The sequence below is a fragment of the Dermacentor albipictus genome, chromosome 3 (assembly GCF_038994185.2).
Source record: "Dermacentor albipictus isolate Rhodes 1998 colony chromosome 3, USDA_Dalb.pri_finalv2, whole genome shotgun sequence".
NCBI lineage: Eukaryota > Metazoa > Arthropoda > Arachnida > Ixodida > Ixodidae > Dermacentor > Dermacentor albipictus.
In genome coordinates this window covers 191,488,086-191,504,473 of record NC_091823.1, presented here as the reverse complement: position 1 = coordinate 191,504,473, position 16,388 = coordinate 191,488,086, and positions in this window count along the sequence as shown.

The window sequence follows — 16,388 nt, the reverse complement described above, 5'->3', positions numbered from 1 at the left end:
AAAACTTGATTGTCATTCCTTTATCTCCCGCCCACTTTGCAATCTTTTTGCTCTGGAAAGCAGGTCCATTGTCACACGCTAAGATCTTTGTGTCTCAAGAACACACACCCTTAAAAAGAGCGATGACGCTGTTGGAGCCTTCCTTTCCTGCCCTGGCCATAACTGTCCTTGTACATTCATCAATAGCTGGTAGGAAAGCTTGTGATTTCCTGACGCATTCCCCTTTCTTTCAGAGCTCCACGAAATTCAAATAAACGACTTCCAACTGTATATTTGAGTGCTTTGTGGTTATCTATATACCTGTTCGCTGCCTGAACTTTATTCGCCTGGCACAGGTGGCACGTGTAGGTTCTGGTATCATACTGTAAACGAACACTTAAGGGAGTCCAGACAACTATTTATTGTGGGCTAACTTGTTCCCTGGGGGTAAATAAAAAGGACTGCCGCGTTCTGAACAGGAGATTGAGAATGCCTTCTTCACTTACGAGCGTCGCTTCACCTCTTCTCGTAGACGCTGACAACGGCCATCTACGATGTAAGTGCGTGCGGCGAAAACAAGTGCTATCATTTCGTCGTCTTTGCCTCCAATACGCCGTTGTCTTCTTGAGGGACGCATGAACCTGCGCGGGTTGTTTAAATATGTTTCTGCCTTGTACAATTATCACCCCTCCAAAAAGCATCGTCCCGATGCGTAAAACGACTAAATTGTTGAGAAGCTGTTGTCCATGCTAAAGTGGTATATGGAACAGAATAGATGTTTGGTCGAATATTCACTGCCTGTCATAATAAGGCTTCAGTCTGACCACTCGTACAGTTTCTGTGGGACGCCGGCATCGTGATGAGCTCACTTGTCCTTCTGGCGCAACTTCGTAGTTCAGGGGACTGATGCGGCGAAGTACTCGGTAAGGACTGAAATAACGGCGCAAAAGCTTTTCGGACAGGCCGCGCGTCGGCACGGGAGTCCACATCCATACTCTGTCACCTGGGGCATACTCGACTTCCCTTCGCCACAGGTTGTATCGCAGAAGGGTTGAAATCTGGGCCAGTTGGTACATACTTGAACGAAAAAACCAGGCAAAAACACAAAGGACAAGAGGAGAAGTGTACATCACAACGACTGGACTATCAACTGAGGTTTATTAGAATCGGTGTAGTCCCAGCAAGGCCAGCAGAGCATGCGCAATCGCATCATCACTTTTCACATAGCATGAAAAGACAAGCACCGTTTCTATCGGGACCGACTTAGAAATTCAAATTCTTTTCCATGTAAGCGCACCGAGGTTGTACTAACGCAGTCATCACCTAATAAACTGATGAAGTACGCTTCCAAGATTTCACGCTCTTCTTTGCCCTTGCCCCTACCAAGAATCATCGCATTGCTAAACAAAGGATAACAACCACACTCATTGCAATGGCGAGGCAAGTTTGCACCGCTATCTGACCCCAGGGAGGAGTGGTGCTCACGCAGGCGGTCATTAATACATTGACCGGTTTGGCCTATGTAAAATCTTTCGCACGTGAGAGGGAACTTATAAACAACCCCTGCAGCACATGCCGTGAAACGGTTTTCATGCTGCGTTGTGCAAACATGGTTCCTTGCCCTGCCTCGAGAAATGCGCGAACACAGACTCGAAAGCTTACAAGGGGCAGAAAACACAACACTTACTCCCTGCTTGGCGGTAACTTTCTTAATACTGTGGCTCACTTTATGCACATACGGCATAACTTCAAATTTCTTACGTTCAATAGCCCCCCATCTACCAGCTCCGTACGTTCCTTCTTTAGCCTCTGAAGCAGCGATTCAGCCATCGCTTTCAAAAGAGGCGGAGGGAACCCTGCGGCTTCTAGACGTTGGGATTGTGCGTCAAAGCTACTTTTAATAGCGTGGTGACAGCTTCTTTCAAGTGCATTGCGGAAACAATTCATTGCAATCCCTCTTTTTACAATCTTTGAATGTGCAGATCCAAATGGTAAAAGAGCTTTCTTCCCCCTAGGTGAAATCATCCAGCACAAATGCCCGTCGTCAAAGAAAGTTAGTTGCAGTTCTAGGAACATGATGGAATGATTGCTGGGAAGTTCATGAGTGAAATTAAGAGTGCGTGAAGAAGCGTTAAAAGCAGTCAATACATCGTCTACTGCTGCGGGCAGAGTGTCATTTGGTAAAAGCTCTAAAAGTACTAAAAATCGTCCACATACCTAAACACTTTGCACACACGCTTGTTTAGAAGGAAGCCTTGAAGTTTCCTGTCAAATTTTGCTAAAAATATCTGGCAAAGCACTGGGGCAACACTAGAGCCAATACATATTCCTTTTTTCTGAAGGAACAAGGAACCTTTGAATTCAGCAACAGTGGATGACAGGGGGCGTGGAACCGCGAACATGGCATCAACCCTTATGTATTGTTTACTGCTTTCGCAGATTGGCCTCATGGACGTTTTTGTGTCGCGCTGCACTTCGACATCACCGTATGTAGGTGGCGATGCCCAACTGGAAGTGAACTGCGATGGACTACCGTTTGCGTGGCTCTGGGACCAACAGACGTGCCCGGCGCTCGCTGAATCTGACTTCTGCCCACTTCACGAATGGCAACTGTGTGCCCTGGGAAACGCTGGCGGTATCCTTCAGCTACAAAAGCCTCGAAGCGGCACTACGACGACGGAGCGTGGAACCGGCGACATGGCATCAACCCTTATGTATTGTTTACTGCTTTCGCAGGTTAGTCACAAGCACTATTCTTCGATTAATGTATGCATTGCTTTGCCGGTTCCACCCCAAACTCTGTTTTTCTTGTGTTCAAAGCAGTGTGTTTCTTCGAAGTCGCGCAGGGCGCTCGTACGACGTCAGTTTGTTGTTTGGAGGCGTTCCGCTTTCTATTTACTGATTTTGCTGCTGTGTGGAGGCGATATAGAACCGAACCCAGGGCCCAATACTGCACAGTTTGAACGAATACTTGAAGGCCAAAACACAATATTGAAAAAGCTGTCAGCAATGGAGAACAAGTTATCTGCTGAAATAGAAGAACTAAAGGCACGTATTGTGTCATTGGAAGAAACAATCACAGGAGTGGATGATATTCGTTCTTCACTGGCTAACGTTGAGGCACAGCAGCGTCAGAATCACGCAACATTGTCGACTTTTTGTTCAAAAATTGACGATATCGAGAATCGTCAAAGGCGGGATAATCTACTTTTTTATGATTTTCAAGATAGTGATACTGGCGAAAACGCAACTAAATCAAGCGAACTTGTCTCAAACCTGTGCCGCACTAAGCTGGAACTTCATGATGTTGGAATTGAGCGCGTTCACAGGATAGGAACCTATCGAGCAGATAAAGCCCGCCCAATTATAGTGAAGTTTTCCTCTTTCAAAGAACGCCAACAAGTGTTAAAAAATGCACGCAAGTTAAAGGGCACGAACTACAGCATTTCCGAAGATTTTTCACGCGTGGCGAGGGATAAAAGAAGCCTTTTATGGAATTTTGCGAAACAGAATCGGCAAGACGGTATAAAAGCAGTACTGAAGTTTGATACCTTGTACATGGGCAACAACCGCTATAAGATTGATAGCGTGACCAACAAAGTGAAGCAGATGTGACCATCACCAGTGACTAACATAAAGGAAATGCTCAGCGTTTTGGTGATAAACTGCAGGAGCATAAGAAATAAAGTCGATTCTTTCCATATCCTTCTTAGATCACTTGAGCCATCAATAGTTATTGGCACTGAGTCATGGTTGGACTCGAGTGTCTTAAATTCTGAAGTTTTTCCAGATGGCTATCATTGTTTCAGACGCGATCGAGGAGCAAGAGGGGGAGGGGTATTTATTCTAGTTCGCTCAAGCTTATCGTGTGTTCCACTGGAAGGTTCTACAGCCGATCTTGAGTCTGTTTTTTGCAAAGTGAGGCTATCTAATGGGAAAAGTCTAGTTATTGGATCATATTACCGTCCTCCCGGAACATCATACGACAAGTTTCTTCAGCTATCTGCTTTCCTTGATACGCTTGAGAACGATATCATAATACTAGGGGGAGATTTTAATCTTCCGGGTATAGACTGGTCGTGCGACGACCCGGTAGCGTCGGTCACTGGCCATGTGTACTCTGCTTTTTTTGATCTCGTCTGTGATTTTTCATTTCAACAGTACATTCGTGATGCGTCACGGAGCGACAGCACAGGTCACGTACTTGATTTGCTCTTATGTAATGTCCCGAACATTTTAACAAATGTGAATGTACTTCCCGGCTTAAGTGACCATTGTGTTTTTACTGCTGATATAAACGTTCAATATGTGTCCTTGCCGAAGAAGGAACCCAGAAAGATTTACGTGTATAAGAGGGCTGATTTCGCGGCTATAATTTCGGCGTTTGAGTCATATTTTCCTACCTTTGATGCATTAGTTGATGAATTGAGCATTGAAGAGTTATGGAAGCTGTTTAAAGACAAGCTGTTTGAATTGCGCAATACATTTGTTCCTACTCATGTTATCTCATCTAAACGGTCAAAGGATAAGCCTTGGTTTAATCACCAGCTGCGCACACTAATACAAAAAATTAGGAGAGCTTATCTCATGTTTCGGAGAGCGAAGTCCCCGAATACTTGGTTAGAACTGAAATGTTTGAAAAAAAGCTTTCAGAATCTCGCGGAGCAGGCCAAGCATACGTATTTCGAAAACCTTGGTGTGAAGTTGCTCAAAGATTCCAGAGAGTTCTGGAGATTTGTGAGATGCAACGGTAAAGAAAACAATTCTATCCCCCCTTTAAAGAGCTCTGAAACCATAATTGACGCTGATGAAGACAAAGTGAAACTTTTTAGTGATTTTTTCTTGTCAGTGTTTAGACCAAGGCGTTCTCGTAGTGTTAATGTGATCTGCCAAATGGACATTAAACAAATGCCTGAGGTTATATTTTGTGTAGAAGGTTTACGTAAATTACAGCAGGAGATGAAGCCGACGACCGCTTGTGGCCCTGATGATATTCCGGCAGCGATTCTTAAAAACTGTTCTGGAATATTGTGTTTTTACTTTTCTCGGTTATTTACAAATTGTTTATCTGAGTCTTGTTTACCGTGTGATTGGAAGCTGGCACGGGTTGTACCCATTCACAAAGGCGGATCGAGAAGTGCCGTTGAAAACTACAGACCGATATCTTTAACAAGTATACCATGCAAGTTAATGGAACACATAATTTATACTTCGGTCATGTCGCACTTAGTTAAGCACAATATTCTAAGCTCTAGTCAACATGGTTTTCGACAAAGTTTTTCATGCTCTACACAGTTAGTAGAATTCTTTCATGATCTGGCCTCGACAATAGACAAAACCAAAATAATAGACTGCATATTTCTAGATTTCAAAAAAGCCTTTGATGTCGTTGCACATGATCTTCTCATCTCAAAACTTAAGGCCTACAAATTGGACAATAGTGTCATAGCTTGGATTGCCGAATATCTTCGTGCAAGAGAGCAGTCTGTGGTGCTCAACGGTTTTTCTTCTGCATATCTTCCAGTTACCTCAGGTGTTCCTCAGGGATCAGTTTTAGGTCCCCTTTTATTTCTACTCTTTATTAATGATATTGAAAGTGATCTTACGTCTTCATTTAGAATGTTTGCGGATGACTGTGTCATTTATAGAGTCAGAGATAACGCAAGTGACATTTCATTATTACAGACTGACCTAGACCTTATAGGAACGTGGTGCAATACGTGGGAAATGTCACTAAATGTTGAAAAATGTGTTCACGTCACCTTTTCAAGGAAGCGCGCATTTGAGCCATGCACTTATACCTTGAGTAATATGGCATTAAAGAAACTTGACGAATACAAATATTTAGGAATTTTAATGACGTCTGACTTAAGATGGAACAGACACATTACGCATATTAAAAATAAGGCAATACGTTCATTGGGTTTCCTCCGCCGTAACTTCAGTCAAATACCGAATGTATTAAAAGAGCAACTGTATTTCACTTATGTCCGTAGTTTACTTGATTACGGTTGTATTTGTTGGGATCCGTACACGGCCGATCTCACAGAACAGCTTGAAAGAGTGCAGAACAGAGCAGCTAGGTTTGTTCTTAATGACTATAGTAGAAAATTAAGTATGACAGAAAGTAAAATTAAATTATCGCGGCAGGCATTAAAAGACCGGCGAAAAAACCTGAGGTTGAAATTTTTCCACGCTGTTTATTATTCAAAAACAGGGATTCAGAGAGAAAGATATATTAAGTCGCCTACATATACGTCGTTGAGACGCGACCATGCGCTGAAAGTCTGCGAGTATCCTTTCAAGGGTGACGTCTTTAGGTATTCTTTTTTTGTTCGGACTATCAGAGAATGGAATGCTCTTTCGCCTGACATTGTTAATATTGAAAACAATGATGCGTTTTATCACGCTTTATGTATGTGATTACTTGTTCCTTCCTTTATTATGTAATCCCCCCTGCTGTAATGCCCGCATGGGCGATGTAGGTATCTAATAAATAAATAAATAAATAAATAAATAAATAAATAAAGGATAGGAGCTCTAGAAAGGCATCCACCGACATAGCGAAGAACTTGGAGTCTACAAATCGGAAGCCCTCAAGGTTGAAGACGGCAGCGGTGAAGCTCCTGAAAGAAAACAACTTGGAAAAACTTTCGCGAAGTGTCACGAATTGCAAGGGGAACCACCTGCAAGTGTTCTTTTGAGCAAAAACACACAAGGTGGGTTGCCCTCTGAGAGCCATCATCACGGAGACAGGTTCATGGCAGAAGGTAGTAAGTCGGTTTCTTCAGCGACAGTTGACGGCCCTCCCAGCGCAGGATCCATTCAGTGTGGCTTTCTCGGCAGCGGTGCTAGAGGTCCTTAATAGTGGGATCCCTGGTGCCAACACGGCCTTTTCAGTTGACATTGAAGACCTCTTCTACAGCATTCCCCATGATGAACTCTTTGTAGCTGTGCGTGAACTTATTGATCACTGAAGTGCTGTAAACTTCCAGAATGCATGTGGTATGTCGGTGGATGCCTTTCTAGAGCTCCTATCCTTTTATCTGTCATCCAGTGTTGTTGAATTCAAAGGTTCCTTGTTCCTTAAGAAAAAAGGAATATGTATTGGCTCTAGTGTTGCCCCAGTGCTTTCCCCAGATATTTTTAGCAAAATTTGACAGGAAACTTCAAGGCTTCCGTCTAAACAAGCGTGTGTGCAAAGTTTTTAGGTATGTTGACGATTTTTTAGTACTTTTAGAGCTTTTACCAAATGACACTCTGCCCGCAGCAGTAGACGATGTATTGACTGCTTTTAAACCTTCTTCACGCACTCTTAATTTCACTCATGAACTTTCTAGCAATCATTCCATCAGGTTCCTAGAACTGCAACTAACTTTCTTTGACGACGGGCATTTGTGCTGGATGTTTTCACCTAGGGGCAAGAAAGCTCTTGTACCATTTGGATCTGCACATTCAAAGATTGTAAAAAGAGAGATTGCAATGAATTGTTTCCGCAATGCACTTGAAAGAAGCTGTCACCAAGCCATTAAAAGTAGCTTTGACGCACAATCCCAACGTCTAGAAGCTGCTGGGTTCCCTCCGCCTCTTTTGAAAGCGGTGGCTGAATCGCTGCTTCAGAGGCTAAAGAAGGAACGTACGGAGCTGGTAGATGGTGGGGCTATTGAACGTAAGAAACTTGAAGTTATGCCGTATGTGCATAAAGTGAGCCACAGTATTAAGAAAGTTGCCGCCAAGCAGGGAGTAAGTGTTGTGTTTTCTGCCCCTTGTAAGCTTTCGGGTCTGTGCTCGCGCATTTCTCGAGGCAGGGCAAGGAACCATGTTTGCACAACGCAGCATGAAAACCGTTTCACGGCATGTGCTGCAGGGGTTGTTTATAAGTTTCCTCTCACGTGCGAAAGATTTTACATAGGCCAAACCAGTCGATGTATTAATGACCGCCTGCGTGAGCACTACTCCTCCCTGGGGTCAGATAACGGTGCAAACTTGCCTCGCCATTGCAACGAGTGTGGTTGTTATCCTTTGTTTAGCAATGTGACGATTCTTGGTAGGGGCAAGGGCAAAGAAGAGCGTGAAATCTTGGGAGCGTACTTCATCACTTTATTAGGTGATGACTGCGTTAGTACAACCTCGGTGCGCTTACATGAAAAAGAATTTGAATTTCTAAGTCGGTCCCGATAGAAACGGTGCTTGTCTTTTCATGCTATGTGGTAAGTGATGATGAGGTTGCGCATGCTCTGCTGGCCTTGCTGGGACTACACCGATTCTAATAAACGTCAGTTGATAGTCTAGTCGTTGTGATGTGAACTTCTCCTCTTGTCCTTTGTGTTTTTGACTGGTTTTTTCGTTCAGGTTGTATCGGTCCGCGTCGATTCGCTGCCTTTGTTGAATGCGATGTCGCGCCAGCTGACGTACTTCTTCGGCCCTGTGTGTTAAGTCGCTGATGTCAGGGTTCTGTTCTGTACTGTCGCCGACAGGCAGCATTGCATCCAAGGGTGTAGTAACTGTTCGGCCTAAAACAAGCTGGAATGGTGTTACTTGAGTGGTCTCTCGCATTGCGGTATTGTAGGCGAATGTTGGATAGGGTAGTATCTTGTCCCATGTACGGTGCTCTATGTGTACGTAAATTGACAACATATCGGTCAGCGTCCTGTTCAATCGCTCGGTTCGCCCATTTATTTGAGGGTGATAGGCAGTTGTTTTCTTCTGGCTGGTATGAGTAAATTTCATAATGGATTGCGTCAAATCGGCTGTGAACGAAGTTCCGCGGTCCGTGATAATAATTGCAGGGGCACCATGTCGTAATACTATCTCTGTGACAAAGAATTCAGCCACTTCAACAGCCGTTGCACTGATGAGAGAGGATGTCTCGGCATATCGGATTAGGTAATCTGTGGCTACTACAATCCATCGTTTCCCTGAGGACTATGTCGGAAAGGGACCGAGCAAGTCCATTCCTATTTGTTCGAATGGGGCTTCTGGGGGTTCTATTGGTTGAAGGAGGCCTGCGGGTTTTAATGGAGGCGTTTTGCGTCTTTGGCAATCCCGACATGTTCGTACATAATGCTGTACTGAAGTCAATAGCTTTGGCCAGTAGTACTTAGCATGAATTCGGGCGAACGTTCTGCTCACTCCGATGTGTCCTGCTGATGGGTCACCGTGACAGGCTTCCAAGATATCGTATCGCAAAGCTGAAGGTACGACGGGTAGAAATTTCTCTGTGCTGTGCTCAAACTTTGTTTTGTACAGGACGCCATTCCTCATCACTTATGATGACAATCCCCGGCAGAAAACTCGCAGAGCATGGACGGGACATCCCGTCCAGGTTCCGCGAGGTGCTCCCTACTCGAGGTGCCTGATGAGCTGGAGCAACTCGGCGTCAGACTGTTGGTATTCGGCCATCTCAGATGTAGTCACGGCTATAAGAAACGGAAAGTCGTGTCCATCTTTCACAGGAGCAGATTCGACGGGCGCACGTGAGAAACAATCAGCGTCATTGTGCTTGTGACCTGACTTATACACGACCGTTATGTCGTATTCCTGCAGCCTCAAACTCCATCTAGCAAGTCGTCCAGAACGATTTTTCAGGTTTGCAAGCCAGCACAATGAGTGATGCTCGCTGATTGCTCGGAACGGTCTACCGTATATGTATGGTTGGAATTTTCCAAGGCCCATATTACTTCGAGGCATTCTTTTTCTGTGGCTGAATAGTTGGTTTCAGCCCTCAAAAGAGTGCGGCTGGCGTATGCAATCACTCTTCCTTCTCCGTTTTGCCATTGGACGAGGACGGCACCGAGGCCTAAATTGCTGGCGTCTGTGTGGATGTCTGTTTCCACTTCTTCATCAAAGTGCACAAGGACCGGGTGGTTTTGAAGTCGCCGTCGTGGCTCATTGAATGCAACTTCTTGTTCACTTTGCCAGACGAAAGGCATATCTTCTTTCGTTAATCGCGTTAACGGCTCGGCAAGCTTTGAAAAATTTTTGACGAAACGCCTGTAGTAGGCACAAAGTCCTAGTAATCGCCTAACGGTGTTTTTATCAGTTGGTCTAGGAAACTTTTCTACTGCTGCAGTCTTCTCAGGGTTAGGACGGATGCCTTCGGAGCTAATCACATGGCCGAGAAAGAGGAGCTCATGGAGGCCGAGGTGACATTTTTGTGGCTTTATCGTCAGCCCTGCTGAACTAATAGCTTTGAGCACAGTTCCACCTGCTGAGCGAAGGTGGTAGAAAAAATCACGACGCCGTCAAGATAAACCAGACAGGACTGCCACTTTACCCGGAGAGCACAGTGTCCATCATCCGCTGAAAGGTGGCAGGTGCGGAACAGAGGCCGAACGGAAGTACCTTGAATTCGTATAGTCCGTCAGGTGTGACGAATGATGTCTTCTCACGATCTTGTTCGTCCACTTCTATTTGCCAGTATCCGCATTTGAGGTCGACAGAGGAAAATAATTTCGCATTGCTGCGATCCCCACCGATAGCACCGGTTATTGGAATCTCAGCGCTGCCACCAGCTGTTGGAACCTCAGTGCTGACACCCGTTATTGCAATCCCAGCGCTGCCACCAGCTGTTGCGATCCCCACCGATGGCACCGGTTATTGGAATCCCACCGCTGCCACCAGCTGTTGAAAATGGGTCGCAAGCCCCAAGGGTAGCGTGGCCGCCGTCACGTGGTCTCATCCCGTTACCTTCCTTCTTGCCCGCGACTCCGAGAGTATAAGAGCAGCTGCCCCCGGACGCCAGCAGAGAGGCTCCGATTTCTTCTGTTGAGTAACGTGCTCTCCCGTCTCTCCACTTCGGTCGACCTGACCGCCCGCTCTTTGCGATGCTAGAATAAACAAGTTGTTCGGTTAGCAGTCGACTCATGCTTTGCCAGGACCTTCGGATGCTTCCAGTGGTGCCCCAGGCCGCCAGGCCAACGCTACCCTTGGGGCTTGCGACCCATTTGCAACAGCATCCCCTAGCCTATCGAGGGTGTCATCGATAGACATGCCGCTTTGTGACGATGTTTAGCTTACGATAATCAATGCAGAAGCGCAAAGTCTGATCCTTTTTTTTTACCAACACCACAGGCGATGCCCACGGGTTGGTCGATGGTTGAATTACGTCGTCTCTAAGCATTTCTTCGACTTGTTTGCTAATGATCTCTCCCTCCTTCGGTGGCACTCGGTAGGGATGCTGGCAAATAGGCCTCACAGCTTCGTCGACAATGATACGGTGTTTGGCGATGGGTGTTCTCTGGATTTTCGATGCCGTTGAGAAACACGAGGTGAATTCTCGTACAAGGTTCTCGATTTGCTGCTTCTGGCTCGGTGATAGTGCTGCTTCGATGTTGACAGATGCGAGTATAGAGTCTACGTTGTCAGAATCCAGTAGTGCAGCATCGGAAGGGCTCATATCTGTAATCTGTTCATAATCGTTAAGGCGGGCAATGAGGGTTCCCGTCGCCACATGGTGGACTTCATTTCCAAAATTAGTCAGGAAGACATTCGAACACCTGTCACACAGCCGAACCAGACCCCTTGCCATACAGATTCCTTTTTCGAGTAAGAGCCCAGTGTTACTGTCTGCTATTCCTTTATAATCGCTGAATACGGTGCTTCTTACGGCGACACCTATGCCGGATCTTGGGGTTATCGTGACATCGTCGTCTATAATCTAAGGAGCATCAAATTGTTCTTCACACTCGGACGTCACGATGGCATGCTCCTTTGAGAACGACACACAGGATTCCTGCAAGTTGATAACTGCACCGTTCGCCTGCAAAAAGTTCATTCCAATAATTAAATCCCTTGAACATTCTGACAGGACAATGAAACTGGTGACGTATGTAAAGCCGCGTATTGTGATTCTAGAAGTGCACCTGCACACCGGGTTGATAAGGTGTCCTTCGGCGGTTCGAATTTGCGGTTCTCTCCGAGGAGTCAGCACTTTTTTCAGTCTTCTGGCAAGTACTTTACTCATAACGGAATGGTCTGCACCTGTGTCTACTAAAGCAGTAATTTCACAGCCGTCTATAAACACACATAAATCTGAAGCAACTTCACTTTTTTCGCAACTGCTCTCGCGTCCGTCGTTCAGCGCTGCAGGCTCTGTTCTTGCGTGGACAGTGGCCTCACCTCCACAGGTCGCCGGTATTAGTTTTCCCGACCTGGGCTTTGGGGGCGTCGCCTTGGGGAGCTTGAGGATGGACGCGGGCTCGGTGATCGATAGCTCAGCGGCACTGTTGACCGAGCTTGATGTTGCTGTGAAGTCTGCGTGCATTGGCACGTTGACAAATACTCCTGGATCTCGAAAGGGTTTTCACCGTTTCTTGGGCAAGAAGCGCTTATGGAAAACCCCCGAAGTCCCGCTCTGCGGTATTCCCACATCCTGTAGAGATGACCAGCTTCGCTGCAGTGGTAGCACAGTGGGATTCTATCAGGAGTGCGCCATATGTCAGCCTTCCGGAATCTCGTCTACGGCGGAGGCGGCAAGAACTGAGGTTCGGGTACATGCGCAGTTGCCGCGACGAAAGTACGTCCTGGAGATCCTCTGAGTACCTCGGTGTACGATACCGTCGGCCGAACCGGTGACGACGCTCGCGGCAGTGCTAGCGGGTGCTGTTTGCGGACTGCTTGTGTTGCTTCTTCGTGAACCCCTTCTGCTAATGAAGAGACCGCTGTGGGGCCGTTGTTCAGCTGTTGCCTCTGGAGCTCTTCGCGAACCACAGATCTTATGAGTTCTCGTAAGACCTCGACGCTGTTCGCGAACATTGCCGACATCGCATCCATAGAGGCGACGTTCATATCGTGGTTGCAAAGTGTCGCACGCTGTTGAAGAGTCCTTTCCATAGTTGTCGCCTCGAAGCGGAATTCGGCGACGGTGCGTGGAGGGCTGCGAACCAAACCGGCAAATGCTCCTGTTTCACACCACGCATCAGGTGCCGAAGCTTGTTGTCCTCGCTCCTGCTCGGATCGGCCCGGTGGAGTAAGCGGGACATATCTTCGTGATACATTGCCACACTTTCATTGTTTCGTTGGCTTCTTGCTTGAAAAGCGGCTTCAGCTTTTTCCCGGCAGTCTGTGCTCGGATACGTGCCCAACAGCTCTCGTCGGAAGTCATCCCACGACCGGAGGAGAGCTTCATGGTTTTCAAACCACGTTCGCGCACAGTCTTGCAATGCGAACTAAACGTTGCGGAGCTTCCGGTTTTCATCCCATCTATTGCAGTCAGCGACGCGCTCGAAGCCTTTCAACCAGTCCTCGGCGTATTCGAAAGTATCGCCGCGAAAAAGCTCGGATGTCCGCGGCTGATCAATGACGATGCGGGTTGAGGCTGTCTGTGATGTCATTTCAGGATTGTCTGCTGCTGCTACTATAGTTTGCTCCGGCAAAAGAGGAAACTCAGGCGGCTCACCACGTAGGCGATGGCTCGTGCGCTGGTGGAGAGGCGTGAACTCGTTTGGTGTGAGATGGCGTGGTTCCGAACTGCTTTCTCCAAGTCGAATTGGGCTGGAAATCATTACCCCGCCCCTGCACCAGAATTGTAACGAACAATTAGGGAGTCCAGACACAACTATTTATTGTGGGCTAACTTGCGCGTTGGGGGTAAATAAAAAGGACTGCCGCGTTCTGAACAGGAGATCAAGAATGCATTCTTCTCTCTCGAGCGTCGCTTCACCTCTTCTTCTTGTAGACGCTGACAACGGCCGTCTACGATGTAAGTGCGTGCGGCGAAAACGCGTGCTATCATTTCGTCGTCTTTTCCTCCAATATGCCGCTGTCCTCTTGAGGGGCGCATGAACCTGCGCGCGTTGTTTAAATATGTTTCTACCTTGTATCAATGCTTATACCTAGCCACGTATGTCTCTTGAGCAGCTTGTGGTACGTGTGCTATAAACCATCATGCCCTCCAGATTCTGGGGTGTCAAGGTAGAGCTACAGTATGTTGGGAACCATGGTGGCGGGAACACAATATTTGCCATTGATAAACTTCATTTCTCTGGTGCCCTCAAAAGCTTCATATGATTAAGTTCTTGAAGGTAGTCAAATATGTTCGGTGCTGACAATCTGGACAGTATATCAGCGTCAATGAGGAAAGACCCACGCGATCGAAATGACGACATCAAATTGTTGGCGAAAATTTACCCATCTAGGGATGCGTCCTCTTGTTTCTGTCAAGCCAAGAAAGAGAGTGAATTCTTGGTGATCCATGATAAGGATTAACATTGCGGCTGCTAGGCTAGTTAAAAAACACTTTACAGCTTTTAAGACCGCCAGTGCTTCTCTTTTTGTTGTAGAGGAGTCGATTTCAGTAGGCTTCAGCGTATAGCAGTAGTACCCGACTTCATAATTATTTTGGTGGTTAGACTCCGATGATTTCTGGTAGAGAACGGCGCCGGTCTTATAATATGATGCATATGTATTCAGAACAAACGGCTAGAGGTAGTCTGGTGTCCGTAGGATAGTGTCGGATGATATCATTGCCGCAAGTTCACCGTTCGCAGTATAACGCTCCTCATCCCTCTGGTAAAGCATACCTTTCTGGATGAAAGGTGTGAGGCATCTCGTCTTAATGGCCTAGTCTTTGATGAGGGACCTGAATTGCCTGGCTAGGCCAGGAAAACACACAGTGAGAGTATATCAAAGGGCTGCAGAAATTTTGAAATTATTTTAACCGATTGCTTCTTTGTACTTTTCGCGGACCCATCGAAAACTCTTCTAAGGAACACCACCTTTTCTTGGAAGAAAGAACTTTTTTGGACTTTACTTTGAGATGTGCAAGAGTGACAGTGTTTAAAAGTTATGAAAGGCGTTTCTGGTATTTTTTCCTTTGTTTTTGAACAAACAATGACATCATCAACGGAAACGCTTGAGAACGTGCCCAGGTACCGCTCCAGGGTTTCATTAATCATTTTCTGAAACCACGCTGGGGAGTTCTTCCAGCCGAAAGGTAGTTGACTATACTCATATAAGTCGAATGGTGTATTGAATGCAGTGTAATTTTTGTTTCCAAGTCAATTCAATTTGCAGAACCCTTTCAGAAGCCTAATCTTGAAACCCAACGACAACCACTGGTTCAGTCAATTACGTTATCAATCCTCAGCGTTGGGTTAGGTATCAGCACGGTTTGTTGATTAAGAGCTCGGTAATCTGTGGCTTGATTGTTGTGTTCATATAGGAGATCCCACAGGTAATGCCGGAAGAAGTAAAGAAAGCCTTGGGAGCTATGCAAAGGGGGAAGGCAGCTGGGGAGGATCAGGTAACAGCAGATTTGTTAAAAGGTGGTGGGCAGATTGTTGTAGAGAAACTGGCTACCCTGTGCACGCAATGCCTCATGACTTCGAGCGTACCGGAATCTTGCAAAAACACTATCATAATCCTAGTCCATAAAATATGGGACGCCAAAGACTTGAAAATTTATAGACCGATCAGCTTACTGCCCGTTGCCTACGAAGTATTTACTAAGGTAATTGCGAATAGAATCAGGCACACCTTAGACTTCCGTCAACCAAAGGCCCAGGCAGGATTCTGTAAAGGCTACTCAACAATAGACCTTATTCACACTATCCATCAGGTGAAAAATGGTGAAATGGTGAAAAGGTGAAATGTAAAAACTCCCATGTACTTAGATTTAGGTGCACGTTAAAGAACCCCAGGTGGTCGAAATTTCCGGAGTCCTTCACTACGGCATGCCTCATAATCCGAAAGTGGTTTTGGCGCGTAAAATCCCATAAATTATTCTATCTCTTGTTGTTTTCTCCGCATGGCTGCCGTCTCTTGAAATGTAGCTTTGCCGCGTGGCTTTACGGCTGTAGCCGGTGTGGTTGTAGAGTAGTACGAAAGATGGCGCGAGCGCTACGCTGCTAACGCCACGTAACGGCGGGGTTACTGGTGTGCAAAAGGGAGAAGCGCCGCGGACGTTCCATGCTTTGGCGAGACTGTCTTCCGAGGCTTCGTTCGAACGCGCCATCGTTCGTATGATCCTACACGCGAATAGGCGTTGATGTCCAGCATGGGGACGAACATATTCGATCGCTATCCGGCGACATATGCTTTCTTCGTCGCAATATATAAGGGGGAAACCCACCTGTATATACTGTGGCGACGAAAGTATATGTCGCCTTGAAAACGCCCAGTTCACTTGTTGGAACGTTGGCTCCTGCTTTCGCCTTGTTCTCGTTTTAGAACCCCACCTATATATACTGTGGCAAGCAAAGCATACGTCGCCTTGAAGAAAAGCCCACTTGTCGAAACGCTGGCTCCTGCTTTCGCTTTGTTCTCGTTTTAGAACCCCACCTATATATACTGTGGCGAGGAAAGAATATTGACACATGTACTTGTCTTTATCGGGCGACGAGTTTTGCCGCCTATCGGATGTTATCGCGCGGCGCAGTGCGCGCCTGCATGTGTCCGACGTTTCTGGA